The sequence below is a fragment of the Physcomitrium patens genome, chromosome 24 (assembly GCF_059467195.1).
Source record: "Physcomitrium patens ecotype Gransden chromosome 24, ASM5946719v1, whole genome shotgun sequence".
In the NCBI taxonomy this organism is placed as follows: Eukaryota; Viridiplantae; Streptophyta; class Bryopsida; order Funariales; family Funariaceae; genus Physcomitrium; species Physcomitrium patens.
Window position 1 is genome coordinate 9,077,501 of NC_143433.1, and position 17,510 is coordinate 9,095,010.

At 27.7% G+C, this 17,510-nt stretch overlaps 1 long non-coding RNA gene across 1 annotated transcript; it reads left to right on the forward strand.

Annotated features, from left to right (window-relative positions):
* The first annotated feature begins 5,641 nt into the window (after positions 1 to 5,641).
* LOC149986388 (uncharacterized) lies at positions 5,642 to 8,192 on the forward strand. The gene is made up of 2 exons (XR_016500711.1): positions 5,642 to 6,085; positions 6,376 to 8,192. It is a non-coding gene; the product is annotated as an uncharacterized LOC149986388 (long non-coding RNA).
* The last annotated feature ends 9,318 nt before the right edge of the window (positions 8,193 to 17,510 follow it).

The following is a 17,510-nucleotide window of genomic DNA, read 5'->3' on the forward strand; positions in this document are numbered from 1 at the left end:
TTCACCACTGCCATTACCCTATGGATGATTCTCACAAACCGTAAAACCATGCAAAATACAGTGTAATGAAAATTTAAAATTTTCATACAAGGTATCAATAATAATTTTCATTACTTTTAAAATAATTTTGAATTTCTTAAAGGTAAGATACAATTTTTTTTTAGATATTAGAAAACCAATTAAAAAATCTTTTAGAATGATTTGAAGTAGAACTTCTGATATCTTTCATTTAATAAAATATTCCTTGTAGTGGTAAACATAATTTGAAAAATTTGTTGAATATATAATATTTTTGTAAAAAAAAACTTTACAAACGCCAAAAAATAAGATTTTAAATATGTCTCTCTCTCTCTCTCTCTCTCTATATATATATATATATATATATATATTCTTATTGATAATTTATAATGCAACAAGTATATTGCTCTAAGAATTTGTTGATACATTTAGAATAAAAAAAGTTTTATAAATAATTATTTTTAAAATATTCATTTTTTAAATTATTCTAAAAATTAGAATTAAATCGTGGCCTATGATCTAGTACATAGTCTCTAAAAGTCTTTAAATGTGGTAGATATTATCAAAAAAAAACTTGTCTATTTTTTATAATCCTTTATATTTAAAATAGGTTCATTTTATACATTATAAAATATGATTTTTATTTTTATTTTTTTATTTTTAATTGAAAAGGTCCACAATTTCCAAAATTGAATCTTAATTATTTAGGATTTGAAGAGCTGTAATAATAGCTATTAAGAATGATGACTATTGATTTTTTTGAATAAAAAGTGGTTAAAGCTAACTATATAGAACAAGTCTTAGAATCTTCACACTCATATATTAGGACATTAAATAAATATTTTTATAAACTTTTATATTTATAAGCACTAATAACTTTTAAATATATATTATAGTTTTTTAAAAGTCAAAATGTCTTGTACCAGGAAGGTTATTTTATATTTGAACAATGCAAATGTTTAAAAGTCTAAGAGGTAGGCAAAATAATCTCTTAAGGGATAATAATTTAATCTTGAATCATTATCTTTTCAACCGTTCGTATATTTTTTTTGAGTATTTTAAGACACTTGTTATTCTTTGGTATCTTGCATTTGTCTTGTATAAATTTTATATCATCAAAAGTTGACATTAATATTATGCTTAAGTATAGGTGTGTTGGTTTTAAGATTTTAAATATATATATATATATATATATATATGTGTGTGTTATTTTAGTCTATCACTACATTTATTTTCTTTATTTCTTTATAAATAAGACTACATATAATACAAAGACCAAAACAATACTTAGACTACTACAAGTTATATCTTTGCAATAGAAAAGACTTGATCTTGTCTATTTTTTACGTCATTGCAAATAAGTTTTGTAGAAGCTTCTAGAGGAGGTCCTATAACATATAAAAATACTTATTAGTATATAGAATCTATTATAGACTCTTCTAAAAGACTAAAGAAGATTTTAGACAATAAGAGATGATTGTAGATGCTTTAAGAGGACTATAAAGAATTCATAAGCTCTTCTAAGCATAAATAACTTAAAAATTCTAAATATCTTTGTTGAAACATAAAGATCTATAAGAATTTAGACATTTCTAAAGATCTATAAAAATTGGATTAGTATTATAAAACATTTCAATACTATATATATATATATATATATATATATATGTTTTTAATTTGCCATAAAATTTAAATAATAAAATTAACATAAGAATCTTTAGACATAATTTTAATTGATGATCATTTATTTTATTTGTTTATTAAATTAATGTGTGGCATGGGTCATGTCTACGCAGTAAAAAGAGATATTTACACAATTAAAACAAAATGTCCACCTAGTGTTTTCTAAATTTCAATGCATTAGGTTAGTAAAGAAAATATGACTTAAAGGTTTTTTATGCAAAGAGGTTAATATAAAAATATATTTTTGGTATAACAAGTACTAAATAAAAAATTATTAGTTTTTAATGCTTAAATATTTTTAATATAGAAAATTAAAATAATAATATTGATACTAGCTAACTTTAAAGATATTTTTTTGAATAATTTGTTAAGATAATTAGATAAATTTATATATAATCTGATACATATATATATAATCAATATAAAATCTTAAATTAATATTTAAATTTTTTTATATCTATAAATAAAAAATAAAATACTTATTTTTTATATAATTAAATATTTTTTATTAATATATTAAATATCTTTAATTATTTTATATCAATATGTTTTTTTGTTGTATAGTAAGTAGAATTTTTGTTTTTTTATAACTATTATCACATTATTTGTACTAATTTTAAAGATCTCTAGAATTTTATTTATTAGCATGTGATGATAGGCTATTAATACTAATTACATATTATAAATAAGTCAAAAGGGATTTTATACTATTAAAAAAATTAATAACCAATATAATAACTAATTTTTCTATGAGAATAAGGCTACTCTCTTTGTCTTTTCTTTTTAATATCAACTTACATCAAAATAATAATATTTGTATATCTACGTCAATCTAATTAATTCGTGTTTTATTTCAAAATTCTTTGATTTACCAAAGGGAGTTTCGTATTAGAAGTATTTAACTATGATGCATATGTTAAAAAATATGTAATGTTATTAATCTAATGATAAAGATAAATTCCTTACATGTTGTTCTTTAAGTCTATAAAAAATTTGGTTGAAAAAGTACCTATAACTACTATTACTAGTAACTTATACTCTTTAATATTTTTGAGATTCTAAAACTCTAATTAGACTTGTTTCAACTCTTGTAGACACAATAGAATAAATTTAAAAAACATATATTATTGATACATATTTACTTCTAATTTCTTTAGGATATTAATTTTAATACCTAAAAAAATTAACATTATTTAAAACCTACTTTCAAAGTTGATATTTTATCTATCTATATAAGATCCATGAAATACAAATATATATTTTTTAATCCTGGTTAAATTAGGTTAATTATATAAATCTGACCAGTTAAATAATCACTTTTTTTTAAATTATTTAAAAAAATAATAATTATAGGAATAAAATAGATAAAATTTTCTTTTAAATTAAATTTTAAGTTTAATTATTTTATGTCACTGGCTTTTTCGAATATAAAATAATTTTAATTTTTTGTATGTTCTATAAAAGATTGAAAAATTGGGTATGATTTATTTTTAATTTTTATTTAAAAGAAAATAATATTCATCTATTAAAATTTTAATATAATATATAATTAATTTGATATTGCAAATAGTATGTGCTTTGAAATGCAATAATTCTTTTTTGAAAAATATCATTTTAAGAGTTTAGCCATCTCATTCTTATATATTATTTAAAACACATTCTAGGATTATCTTTTGGTAATTTATACTTGGATTATTTTTGAAAAGTGTACATCAATTTCTAAGATTTTCTATAATTCTCTTAGTACCATGGTTTTTGAATAAATAATTTTAGAAAACGGTAAAAATATTTTTTATAAAATAAAAATAATTAATATTTTTTGATATGTCGAGTTAAAATATAATTTTATTTAATTCATGATTTAAAAAAATAAATCTTTGAAGAACTAATGTTGTATTATATCTACATCTAACAAAAATATTTATAAATCTTACAAGAACCAAATTCGACCTATATACCGTTGTTTGATTATTGATGTTACTTTTTGAAGCATTTATCTTAGTTGAAAGATAAAATTTTAAAATGATATAATATTTTTTATTTATATATATATCTATAAATATATAATATATAATGATTAAATATTTTATTACTATAATACCTAAAATATAATAAATTTTTATTAATTAAAATAAATTTAATAATTTGATAATAAATAACTATAAAAATAGATATTTAAAAATAAACTACACACATCTTGCAAAAATAATGTATAAAATATATTTTCCATTATTGATGCAACTAAGATATCAATTTTTTTCGATTCTACTTCAAATTTTGTCTATATAATTGCAACAAAATATCTAATTTTTAAAACATAATTAAAGTTTTGTCAATTAGTAGCTCTATATGTAAAAAATTCAAATATTCTAGAATATTAAAAAATCTCTATAATAACATCACGTTTTAAAAAGCTATTATTTTTAGCAATGATTAACCATCAATCAACTTATTAGAAATTTTTGTTGATCTTATACAATAAAATTAATTGTAAATTTTATGAAAAATAATCATTTCTTAATTAATAATTTTAAGTCTATGAATCTATCTGTAAAGAAAAATCGAGTTACCAAATTCTTAGATTTTCTGATATATATATATATATATATATATATATAATTTTTCATTTATTTTAATCTTCTTTCTCTTCTTAGTATCTTTTTGTGAGTGTATATATGTGTATATATATATCAAATTGACCCACTTGTATAGTATTTTTGATCCCACTAACGATTTATGTCCTGTTAGTACAAATTCCCTCATCGATTTTGGTTCCTTTTGTTGCCTTTCTAGAGTACCACCTTCGAGAAGCCTCTGAAGGGGGTTTTATTTTTTTATTTTACTTTGCTCATCTTTGCTTCTGGAATATCTCCTATATGTCAACTAGAAAGAACATGTTTGTTTGATGCTATTTTTGAGATTATGAGAAAATAAATGTCATCCATTTTTGTTAGCTTGTTGCACCCCCTTCGCTCGACAGGAAAACTAATCCTTCAAAAAATAGCATAAGATAAGAAACCAACAGTACCAAATCCAGGTGGGTGGACTTAATATTCCCAGATATATATATATAATCCACCTAATTCAAAGAGAGCAAGGCTTACTCGTTTGAAAGCTTTCAAGCTTCAGTACATTCAAAGAGTCAGAAAATACCACTAAGCTTGCTTGAGGGACCACCACCGGAACAGCCGCACTTCTGAGTCAAAAACCAATTCCAATATCGAATACCGTTCCGAGGAATAACGTTCAAAAGTGGCTTGATTTACGTCATATACGCTACTACACAGGTCAACATTCTCATCATCCTGAATACAGCAACTACCCACACCTCCAAGGCGCAACACATGCAAAGTTTCGATGGAAAATGACTTTGTTAAGTGCCCACATGCCCCCATGATAATTACGGCTTCTGAAATGTCTCTGCGCATATGAGTTTCCGCTGCTGTTCAGCTTGGAATTTTCATCCTCTTACTTGTAATATCTTCAATTTCACCTTCTACATGGTCGTTATTTCGTAAAGAGAGTATAATGGTAGGAAGCACCCAAAACACCTCTGCCTCCTTAACTAAAGTCGTGTAGTCGGGTTTACGGTAGGTAGCCAAGAAACTCCTGTTGCACAACTCAAACTGGTATTAGCTGTAGCTAGAGGAAAAATAATGCTTGCAGCTAAAAATTTAACTTTACCGTTTCCAATCAGGTTCAATTTGAGAACCTGTTAACAAGATTCATCCTCAGTTTTACACAATCGCTCCCGTGATCCGCATGACAATGTAATACTAATCTCAAACAGTTAACAAACTATAACTGAACGTCGCACCAGCATTACATGTGGAGAGAGGGATGGCAGAGACGCTCAAATAGAGAAGATAAAGCCAAACTTTCTGTTGTACAATTGGTTAAGTAGAACAGTTCTAACTGTCACAAACAAGTGAAGGATAGACACAATTCTGGTGTTGAGGAATTGCTACTATTGTAATCCACATGATATAGCATGAACAGTTAAATACATTTCCAAAGAAAGATACCGTTGAACTGCTAATATGACCAAGAAACGTGAAAGTTCAGCAACTAGAAAGTCTCGCTTGGTTTCTTCTCTTCAACCGTGACCATCCCGCAAACTTAATCGGCTCTCGGAAATTCTTAAATTATCCATGTTACTTGCCAGCTTTCATGGCCTACCCCTCTTCCTCGGCAAGTTGTATCCCCTCTTGCTACCATTGGCAACAGACGTTCACATGTAAACTGTTTATTCAGTTGTCCTCGAAACTTCGTTGCTCCGCGCCATTGCTGGGATCTGAACTAGGTTGCATGAATATTCCGACGTATGAAACAAGATCTGTTGAGCAAGTCGACAATGGATCTAGAACTACACTAAAATGAGAAGGTAAGCAAAGCATCAGGTGTGTGTCAGCTTCGAATAACGCGGAACCGCAATAAATTTCGTTAGAAATTAATTTTAAATGAGAATAGGATCGCAATCTTGAGCTCAGCATCACAATGTTCGGATGCATGCACAAATCTGAGTTCTAATTGCACCGATTTGAATTCGATTTAGGATCATGTTAGCACATATCAGTCTTATTTGCCTGCATTTTCACTCACTCACTGCAGCAGTAGCAGCAAACTTGATGAAATCTTCAGCATTTGATTGGAAGATTCCTGTGCTAACAGCAGGGACCTTCAAATTAATTTATACGCCAATTACCAGATTCTATTTTTAATCTACCTGTCCTTTCTCGGATATCGGTGACATTTATTATTACTTGATTTCGAATCAGCCGTATTCTCCCTTCAAAATGAGACAGCGAGCCCCTAATTGACGTGAATACAAAAATCTTGCATTCTTCACACACTTTCAATTCGAATTCCCTCGAATAATTTTACTGAACTCGGCGTGAATTTGGAGAAGATTTGGAGAAGATTTGGAGAAGATTGATCGCAGTGTGGACTCAGACGATTTGGAGAAGAGGAATCAGACGAACCTGCCCAAGCTTGAACTTGATGCTAAGCAAGCACAGGGGTTTATATCTTTCTTTTGCCAGCTTCCCGATTACGAGCAAGCTGTGCGCTTCTTTGATGGAAAAGATCATTACACTGCTAATGGTGATAATACTACATTCATTGCGATTACTTTTTATAGACGCTCACAGTGCTCAGGCATCTAGGGAGGGATCCCCCCCCCCCCCCCCCCTTCTGGGAACAACCAACAACAGAAGCATGTTTGAGATCAATGTGAGAGATGTGTTGCTTGAAAAACAGATTTCTCAGTTGAGCTTTTTGAGGGCAACAGTTCTGAGTAGCAACTTGTGTAGATCGGATCTCTTGGCAAGCTTGGTAGCTTTAGAGAGGTCTTGTTTGCAAGCAATGAGATGAAGAAAATTCTTGTAATCATGGCTGTAAATGTTATTACAGAGGTGGGTGATCGGTGTGTTGACTTAGTATTTGTGGACATGACAAAGAGGTAGCTTAGCTTGTCATAATTCTTATATGATAACTTATACACTAGTTTGGAGTCTGCAATGGTAACTTGGAGCTCCCATGAATGCATTGTATCCATGCCAACTGCTGACAAGTTCCCAGAGGATCATCAACTTTGTGATGTTCTGGAGCGTTGCAATGTTTTGGTCATTGAGAAGAAGAAGTTTGATTTTAGGTCTGAAGTTACTGAACAAGACCTTCGCCATTTGTCGAAGGTCCATGTGCTGAACTCTTCTCTGATGACACAAATTTTGAAAAGTATGTCGTTTAGTCATGTAGCCTGGACCTTTACATGCAATTGGATGCTTTATGAGCTCTCAATGTTATTTAAAGCAATATGGATTCCAATTAGAGTATTGGTCTGCTTGATTTGATGATTAGGACTTGTACTCAAGTGACGGAGAAGAGATTGCTAACCCGATGGTTAAAACCGCTCCTAGTGGGTGTTGTTGTTGAGATAACCAATAGGCTGGACTTCATACAAGAATTTGTGGAGGACTTTGAATTGAGACGAGACTTGAGGTCTCACTTGCGCCGGATGCCTAATATCGAACGCTTAGTTAGCAAGCTTCAGAAGCGTAAAGCGGGGTTGCAAGATGTTGTGAGGCTTTATCAGGCCAGTTAGAGGTTTTCGATCAAAACGTGTCAGGCCAAGTATGATGGGGAACCTTCCGCGTACTCAGAAGAGAAGTATGGCATCCAGCTTGAAGCATGTACACAGCCAGATCACTTAAGAAAATTCGACGACTCAGTAGAAGCAGCTGTAGACCTGTAATAGCTTCAACATGGGGGATACATAATTGTAGCAGATTAAAATTAAATGTTTAATAATGAGATTAGAATTAAAGGTTTATTAGGATTTAAGATATATACATGTTAGTATTTGAAATAGAATTTTTACAACTAAGATAGTTAGAATTCAAAGTTTACTTGGGATTGATAAGATTTGGCATATGCAACCATCAATGCCTTTTTGAGGATTTGTAAAGATTTACTTCAGATTTTTAAAACTAGATATATTAGGATTTATAATTTACTTGTAATTATTGGGATTTGGAATTTGTTAGGATTTGCTAAACAAAATAATTTTACTCATACTTGTTGAATTTAACTAGTGTTGCTACAACTTAGAATTACATCCAACATAAATAAACATATACAATTATTAATATTTTTAATTAAATAGAGTTATACTTTCTAAATATGTTATTTAATCCAATCAATTATTAATCATCATATTTGGTTTTACAATAAATAAATGAAAAATTAGATTGTAAAATATTTTTAGATACTATAAAGATGGAAAAATATAAAGATGTACATCTATATATATATAGATATAGATATATAAATTTTAATAAGATTAAAAAAATAATTTACTAATATTTTTTATATAAAATAGTTATAAATTCTATTATTGAAATAAATAATAAATAAATAAATTAATATGATATAATATAATAAAAATTTTATTATATTTGAAAAAATAAATTTTTAATTTTTTTTTAAAAATTAACCAAAATAAAAATAATTTATTTTTTTAAAACTGTTTTAATTTTTTTTAAAATAGAAAAAAATAATATATATATATATATATATATATATATATAAAGAAATATTAAAGTGACTTACCTATTTACTAAATCAATCTACTATATTATAATCATTATTAGAAAAATAGATCATGTCTAGAAATCATCATTACAATCATGGCTTTCATCTCGACTTCCCTTGTTTCTAACCCATGTTTCTTCTATTTTTAGCCTTTTATATTCCAAGTTCATTCTTCCTTTTTTTTTTAATTCTCATCTCAAACCACTACCTCCCTCTCTGTTTCTCAAAGAATAGTTACTAAGAATGAGGTATAGATTCTTAGTCAAATTTCTTTTGATGAAAAAGCAAGTGACTTTTAATATATTACTATAAGTGAGGTGGTCTTCTTGTGTCCCTTTCCAATATAGTGATATATTGATGCAACAAGAGAAGGAAAAGAGGGGCATGGTGTGGTATTCATTGGGCAAATTGAGATTGCGAAGAAGATTGACAGCTCCTTATACTAAATAGCAATGAGAACACCTCTTGGAATGAATTGAATCTTAAAACCATGGCCAACTTTGAACAACTTGCATAAATGAGACACATGATATTAACATATAGTAGGTGACATAGAGACATGAGGATACTTTTTCTAAATCATTGGCATTGATTTAAGTTATGCATTGATGCTTCAAGGAGCTAAGTCAAAAATCTAATCTCTATAGAAGTTGCATCGATAAGATGTGGATATGAGGCACTAAGATAGGAGACAAAGTTGGTAATAATGAACTTACAAGCTTGTTTTTCAAACATTTTCAATGGCCGCCTAAATCTTTAGTTTTATCAAATTTCAAAGCTAATCTAACTTCCAACCTTTTCTTAGATATTCAAGGCTTTGTAGAGTGAGTGGGCAGTGTTTGACAATGATTAGAATATACTTACACTTTTGAAAAGAAACTTGTTGAGGTAAAATAAATAATATGGTTGATTTTTTTTCAAATGAGTCTTGTATAAAAGAGTAATCAAAGAATTGTCAAAGATAAGAACTTGATGAAAGCAAATAATTAAATGAAGTTTTTTCAAAGAAATATGAAAAAATAGAAATAGTGAAGTATATATATTAAGACAAAAGATAAAGAAACTAGAGACTCTTGAAACTAGACTAAAAACAAAAAAAGAGTTAACAAGAGTGAAGAAAGCTTCATTGTTGCCTCTATATATACTATCTACTTAGGATCTATGTGACAACATTCTATAGGACATCAAAAAATATATTGAATTTGTATGGCATGTATCTTAACTTATAAAGCAAGTTTTCTATGTGAACGCTACACAGTTAGCTTGTTTTGTAAGCTACCAGTATATGTGGTACATGATTAGTTTATTGATCAAGTTTCTAATCTATCAATTAACTACAAACAGATATAAAGTCAAAATAATATTTAGGAAGCTTTTCTAGAAGGTATTATAAAATTAATTTATTTTTACCTACTTCTATTTATTTATATTATCTAGATAATAATTATAGTAGATATATATCCATGACATTATCTTTCTTTTTAGAAATGAGTTTTACGAGGAGTAGTAATGACATGTTGAAGAAGTCTAAGATATAACATATTTTATTTGTTATGTACTTTCATCTTTGTTTCCTTTGAAGGTAGTTGATAGGTCTTCTTAGCCATCTATAATATCTCATCATAGGGAGAGAAGACCACCTTATGATTTGATCATCGTTGAAACCTTTATAACTTCTTTTAAACAAAAAATTTGTAATATCATCAAGAATTGTGCATACTTTCAATAAAATCACCAAACATTGCGAGTCTCTTCCCAAGTCATGATACCAAACAAGTTGTATCTTGTTATTTATTCAAAGAAGAACATGTTGTTCTTGAAGGTCTTCATCTCTATTACATCATCTTCAATGTTATAATAATTGTATTATTTCATCTGATAAGTCAATAAATGATGGCTCTTGAGTTCAATCCATTGGCTCTTATTTTCTATCTCGTAAATACCATAATTATATAGAAACTATAAACAAGGATAAAAAGTAAAATCCAATCTTTTCTAAATTATGTTTCTTTTATAGTAAAGGTTTATTATCCTTCATCTTAGTTTTGATGGATGTCGTCGATAAAAAGCTTTGACCTTCTCTGCTATATTTGTAAGATTTTTTTTGGCTCCAATATACGTTTGCTAATATTATATCCACGCCAATGAATAAGATATTCTAACCTATGTTCGTACCATCTTGAGTCTAAAACTTCTTTTATATCAAATTCTTGATTATTATCCACTTCTATAAATGGCTATGGTATTTGTCTACTTTCCAAGATATCCATTATCTTATATGGCTTTAAAAGAGATATATGAAATATGAGATGGATTTTCATAGACTTTGATATATGTAATTGATAAGTAATTAGATTGACTTGTTTACAAATAGAAAATGGTCTAAGTCTATAATAATCTAATTTTTCACAGGGACAAATAATTTTAATATTATGACAAAGTAACCATATCTTATCACCAACTTAGAAATGAGGTTGTTCCTTATGATAAACATTTGTATTGCTCTTTTGTTGTTCTTGAGCTTCTTTAAGTTGTGCCTTCATTGTTATATGTAGCTCAAATAAATGATTTGCCAAATCTTTTCTCCCAAGATTATCAACTTTTGAAAAGTCAAAAGTATCAAATTGTAGATGATATCCATAATTTGCAAAAAAAAATATTTGTTGCATAGAAGAATATATCATATTATTATAAACAAACTCTGCTAATGGCAAAAGAATTGTCTAATCATCTTATTGGTAGTTGATAGTACTTTTCAAATATTATTCTGAAACTTGATTTACACACTATGTTTGTCTATCATTTTGAGAATAAAAAACTAAAGATAGTTTAATGTCTACTTTTAAAATCTTAAAAAGTATTTTCTAAAATCTTGATATAAATTGAGTTCTCCTATCCAATATAATATCCTTAGGTAATCCATAATAGTAATAGATGTTGTCAAAGAAAAGCTTGGCTATTTCTTGACTTATGATAATTTTTGTACATAATATAAAATATGCCATCTTGGTGAAACAATCTACTATCATAAATATAGAGTCATAAGAACATGAGATTAGAAGATCCGTGATAAAATCTGTAGAAATAGAAGACTATCATTGTTTTAGACTGGGTAATGGTTGAAGAAGGGTTGAATCAACAATCCATATTGATTTTATTGCTCAAAGATGAAAGTGCTCTAACTTCAAAAAAATTATTCTTTGTTGATCAAAAGATGCATTTCTTTCTTTTGATGTAAGATGAAAATGCTTAAAAAAAAGGCAACTAACAAATCTTATTATTTTTTGAGTCAATAAATAATCTTAAAATAAAATCTTGACAAAGACATGCTCCAACAAGCTTGGCAATGATTCAAAATATATGTTGATATAAAATATTTAAGATTCTTGTAGTTGATATAAACAATGACTGGATTAAAAGTATCTTCTAAATAATGGCACCATTTTTGAAACAAATCCATAATTGCAAGAAGTTCTTTGTTGTGAAACTTATAATTAATTTTGGTTGTTAAAATTTTTCTTGAATGAAAAGTTATTGGATGAAATTTATCATCTATTCCCATTTTTGATAGTAAAGTGCTCAAAGCAAAGTTTAATGTTTCTATTTCTATAAAAAATAGTTTTAAAAAGTCAATACAATATAAGATTAGTGCAAAAATAAAGGCCGTCTTTAAAGCTTTAAATACTACTTCTTTTTCTTGATTCCATTGAAGTTTGTTTTTATAAGTTAAACATATAAGTAGAGCTGTAACTTAAGAGAAGTTTTGATGAAGATTTGTTAGTAGTTGGCAAATCCCAAAAAATATTGAACATCTCTCACTGTTTTTGGCATCTTTCAATCCATAATAATTTGAACTTTCTTAGGATCCATCATAAGTCTATCATTTCAAATGATGTATTTTAAAAAGTCAACATGAATAGTATAAAATATATACTTTTTTTTATCTTAAAATAAAATCTTGCATCTCTTAGTTTTTGTAACACACAACGAACATGAAATTTATTCTTTGTGTTTTTAGAAAAATAATAAGATGTTGTTTAAGTAACAAATAATAAAGTCATCTAAAAATTCTCAAAAAACATCATTCATTAGATGTTGAAAATTTTTTAGTGCATTTGTAAGTCTAAAAGGCATGATGTTGTATTCAAAATATTCATACCTTGTTCAAAACGCAGTCTTCTATTCATCTCTTTTTTTGATATATATCAGATTGTATGCTCCTTATAGATCTATTTTTGTATAGATCTTAGCTTGATTCAATTGATAAAAAATTCAAGATATCAAAGATAGTAGATACCTATTCTTAATGGTGATTTTGTTGAATCCTTGATAATCAATCCTTATCTACAATAATCCATCTTTTTTCTTCACAAATAAAATTAGAGATTTTGAAGGAGATTTGGAATAGCATATGAAGTTCTTAGCGAGATTTTTTTTAATATACTCCTTGAGTGTAGTTGATTCATTTTGTCATAAACTATAAATTGGTCAAAATAACAATTGAGCTTTTTTTTGAAGATCAATTGAGTAATCATAGGGACAATGTTTTGGTAGAATATTTCCATTCTTCTTCTCAAATACATCTTAAAAATCTTGATATTGGCTTAGAATGCCACTTGAAGTCTTTCCACCATTAGAAATATGTGCAACATAAATGATATAAGATAATCCTTCTTTTACAATATGCAAGAAAGCTCTTGCATTTACAAATATAAGTTTGATTGCACTAGACATGACTTTCTACTTGATCAATTATACACTTAATTATACTTTCAAAAAAATCAAGACTATAAGAAATCCAATCTATTTTTGGATTATATTTTTTTAGCCATGATTAACCTAAAATAATTGGATTAAAAAGAAATTTAATAATATTAAATATTACAAAGCTACTATAACCATTAGTTGCTACTTTTATAGGAAAGGTTTCATAAGTAACATTTTTTGAGGACAATAGACGACCATCTATGACTTCTATATGAACAAGTTTAATTTTTTTATTAAACATATGCTATATCTTTTGGCAAATTCTTCATTTAAAAAACTTATTGAGGCTCTTGAATCTAACAAGGCAAAAGCTTTGTGATATTTAGGTTCTAAAATAATATTTATTGTAAAACAAGGAGAAGATTTTGAAGAAAAAATAAGACCTTGACTAGATGTTGTACAAGGTTCTAACTGCATGATCTTTATTGTAGCTAGACAAACTTGTTTCTAACATATTATCTTCTTTAACAGCCATACTTCTCATTTTGTAGTTGCATGACTTCTTTGGATAATGTTGAGTAGTGTGCTTAGGTTCTTTATAATACAAGCACAATCCTTCATGATAATGATGAGTCTTTTCTTGTTCAATAAGAGATTTAAAACATACTGCATCAATTTGCATATTTTTTACTTTTGAATGTATGTGTTAAAAAGTTGTTGACATTATCATTGAATTATAGTAGTATTGATGTATACTTGGATGACTTTCTAATCAAAATTCAAAAATTCAATTATCACATCTCTTAACAAAGTCAATTTCTTGATTCATTATTTGAGGATCAAGTAAGTTGAGAATCAATTTTTTTATCCCATATTATAATTCTTAGAAAAATTGGTTAACAAGTGCAGTATCATCTCACTTGATATTAGTTGCAAGTTGTCAAAATTATAAATCATATAATATTATCAATTTATTTTCTTATTGTAAAATACGGATCTTATTAGTTGCAATACAAATTGCATCATGTTTTCTACACATAGATCAAAATTTGACCAAAAAAACTTCTAGATTATCTAATATTAGATCTCGTCATTCAAAAAAAGATGAAAATCATGATAATAATAAACCTAAAAAGAGTGTATCAATGAATCTAACTTGTGATCCTGGAATTGGATAACTTTGGAATTGAAGTTCAATTATTAATTGTACTTGATTGATAAATCCTGAAAACTTGGATCTTGAGCTATCAAACTTCTTCGATAGTGCAACCCTTGGTTTTCTAATATTGGGAGGGTATTTTACCATAGGAGAAGAGACATGATTTGGTGCAGATGTTGAAGCAGCTTCAATCATCTCTATATCTTCACTCCTTGCCATTTTTGTTGCTCCATATAGCAGTGAATTGAGATGATGTATTACAAGTATTAATTTCCTTAATTGCTCTTACATTTGTGCCATTGCATTCTTCATTTTGAGAAGCTTTGCCATGATAATACTTAAATAAAAGAAGATATTTTATTTTGCTTAAGATAAATAGAAGAAAAGAATTGAAAACAAAGAAAAAAAATGCTAAATACAATATCAGTTTAGAAGGGGGTAATTTGCAACTTCTAATATGCTAAAGTCTTATTAAGAGAAGAGATAATCTATTCTTAAAGAAGAAAAGACAAAGCTTTGATATTATAAGTATATTCTTATCAATCTATCAAGGACAAGAACTTGATGAAAGCAAATAATCAAATGAGGCTTTTTCAAAGAAATATGATAAAATAGAAATAGAAAAGTATGTATATAAAAAAAGAAATTGAAATGGCTATTGCCAAAAAACAAGGAAATTAGAGAATCTTGAAACTAGAGTAGAAGCAATAAAAGAATTGATAAGAGTGAAGAAGGCTTCACTCTTGCTTCTATCCATACTATCTATCTAGGATCTATGTAGTGATGTTCTATAGAACCTTCAAAAACATGTTGACTTTGTATGATATGTATCTTAACTTCCAAGGTAATTTTTCTATATGGATGCCATATAATTAGCTTGTTCCATAAGCTACCAATACATGTGACACATGGTTAGCTTGTTGATTAAGTTTCTAACGTACCAATCAACTACTAATACATGTAAAGTCAAAACAATGTCTAAAAAGCTTTTAGAAAGCTTCTTTAAAAGGTATTATGAAATTAATTTATTTTTATTTTCTTCTACATATTCATATTACATAAGTAAAAATTATAGTAGATATATATTCATGACAAGAGCATGGAGAATTTAGAAGAAGGAATGAAGTATTGGAAGGAATTGATGATGATAAAAACCAAGTGAAGTTTTTGGCATGTGATCATTCCATTATTATACATATTTAGATTTGTAAGGGATGAGTGGATGATGTTGAGAAATATCAAATGCATGGTCAAGCAAGTTTAGTATATTTTTATTTTTTATTTTTATTTATATTTATTTGTCAATGGCACAACGTAAGGAAGCGGACTACAAAAAATCTAGACGCACAATTTAAAGCTTTGTATAGTGAGCAAGTGCACAAGTGCATGATGTATAGATCAAATAGAATGTTAAACTTGTCTATCTTTAAAAGCTCATTCCATAAGATTTGCTTGTCTTTAAGATCCATAATTACACTCTTTTCAATGTTTTGATACTTAATCCTTATTAAAAATAAAATCATATCGATGTTGCCAATAGTTTCATGATCTCCCTCATCATCTTTAAATTAATATTACTAATTTAGAAATGTTGGAATTTGAAAGATTACTATATTAAAAAAATAATAAGAAACTTCATTATAATGTGGTGTTAGAATATTTTTCTTTATTAAGAAGAAAACAGGGATTGAGATGAGAGTTGGAAATGATGAGAATCAAGAAAGAATAGGTACTAGGATGAAAGTTGGAAATAAAGGGGAATGGAGTTAGAATGAAGGAGGTTGGAAATTGAGGAAGTGTAGACTAGGAATGATGAAGGTGAGAATGATGCCATGATTGTAATGATGGTTACTAGACATAGTCCATTTTTTAAAATAATGGTTATAATAGAGTGGGTGGATTTAGTAAATGGATAGATAACTTTAATATTTTCCCACATATATCACTATATCTTATGTTTTTTAAAAATTAAGGTGTAATTTTATTATCTATAATCTGAATTTAGTATATATTATTGAGTAATTAGATAACAAAATTAAGTCATCAATAAATAACTAAATATATTACATATTTTGTAATAAATATTTCATATCTTTGAGTTACTTTATATTAATTCTACTTTCTTCAATAACTATCATTTGTATTATTTTTTTAAGTAACAATCACTCATTTGTATCTATCATATTATATTTAAAAATCAAATACATATTTGCAATAACAACTATGTGTTGAAATAAACTTGGGAGTTAGTTAGAAAAATAAAAATATTAAAGTAGGAAAAAAAAAATGATACTTGAAAAACATGATACAAAATTGGATGAAGGTTGGAAGAATTATGATGAGATGATTATTTTTTAAAAAATCCATTTTTATTGTTATTATAAATATCAACAAATGAAAAGAAAAAATAAAACAAATGAAACCATTCATGTGTGCAAATTCTAACCAAAAAAAACATGTTCAACTTTCCAATGAAGAAACAAGTGGCTTTATCAAAAATATCGATTATGTTCCAAACACATCAACATACTAAAGCAAGATTGCATGCATGGCCCTCTCAATGAATTGAATAGTTGCCACGCCTGAATCCAAAGAGAAAAGTCCTTTAAAATCCAAAGTGTGGCAAAGGAGGGGCGCCAACCAACACACCAAGCATAGGGTGGGGGGAGGGCCTAAACCCGAGTGGGGCGACACGTATGACACCCCTCTTTTCTTTAAAGTAGGGAATAGGGGGGGGGGGTAGTAACTTGGTAGGAAGGTAGGGAGGCAGGGCCCTTCCTTCCCTTTTCTTAACCCTAGTTAAAACCTGGTGTGGGTGGGTCTATGGCCCTCCTGGAGCACCGATAAAGGG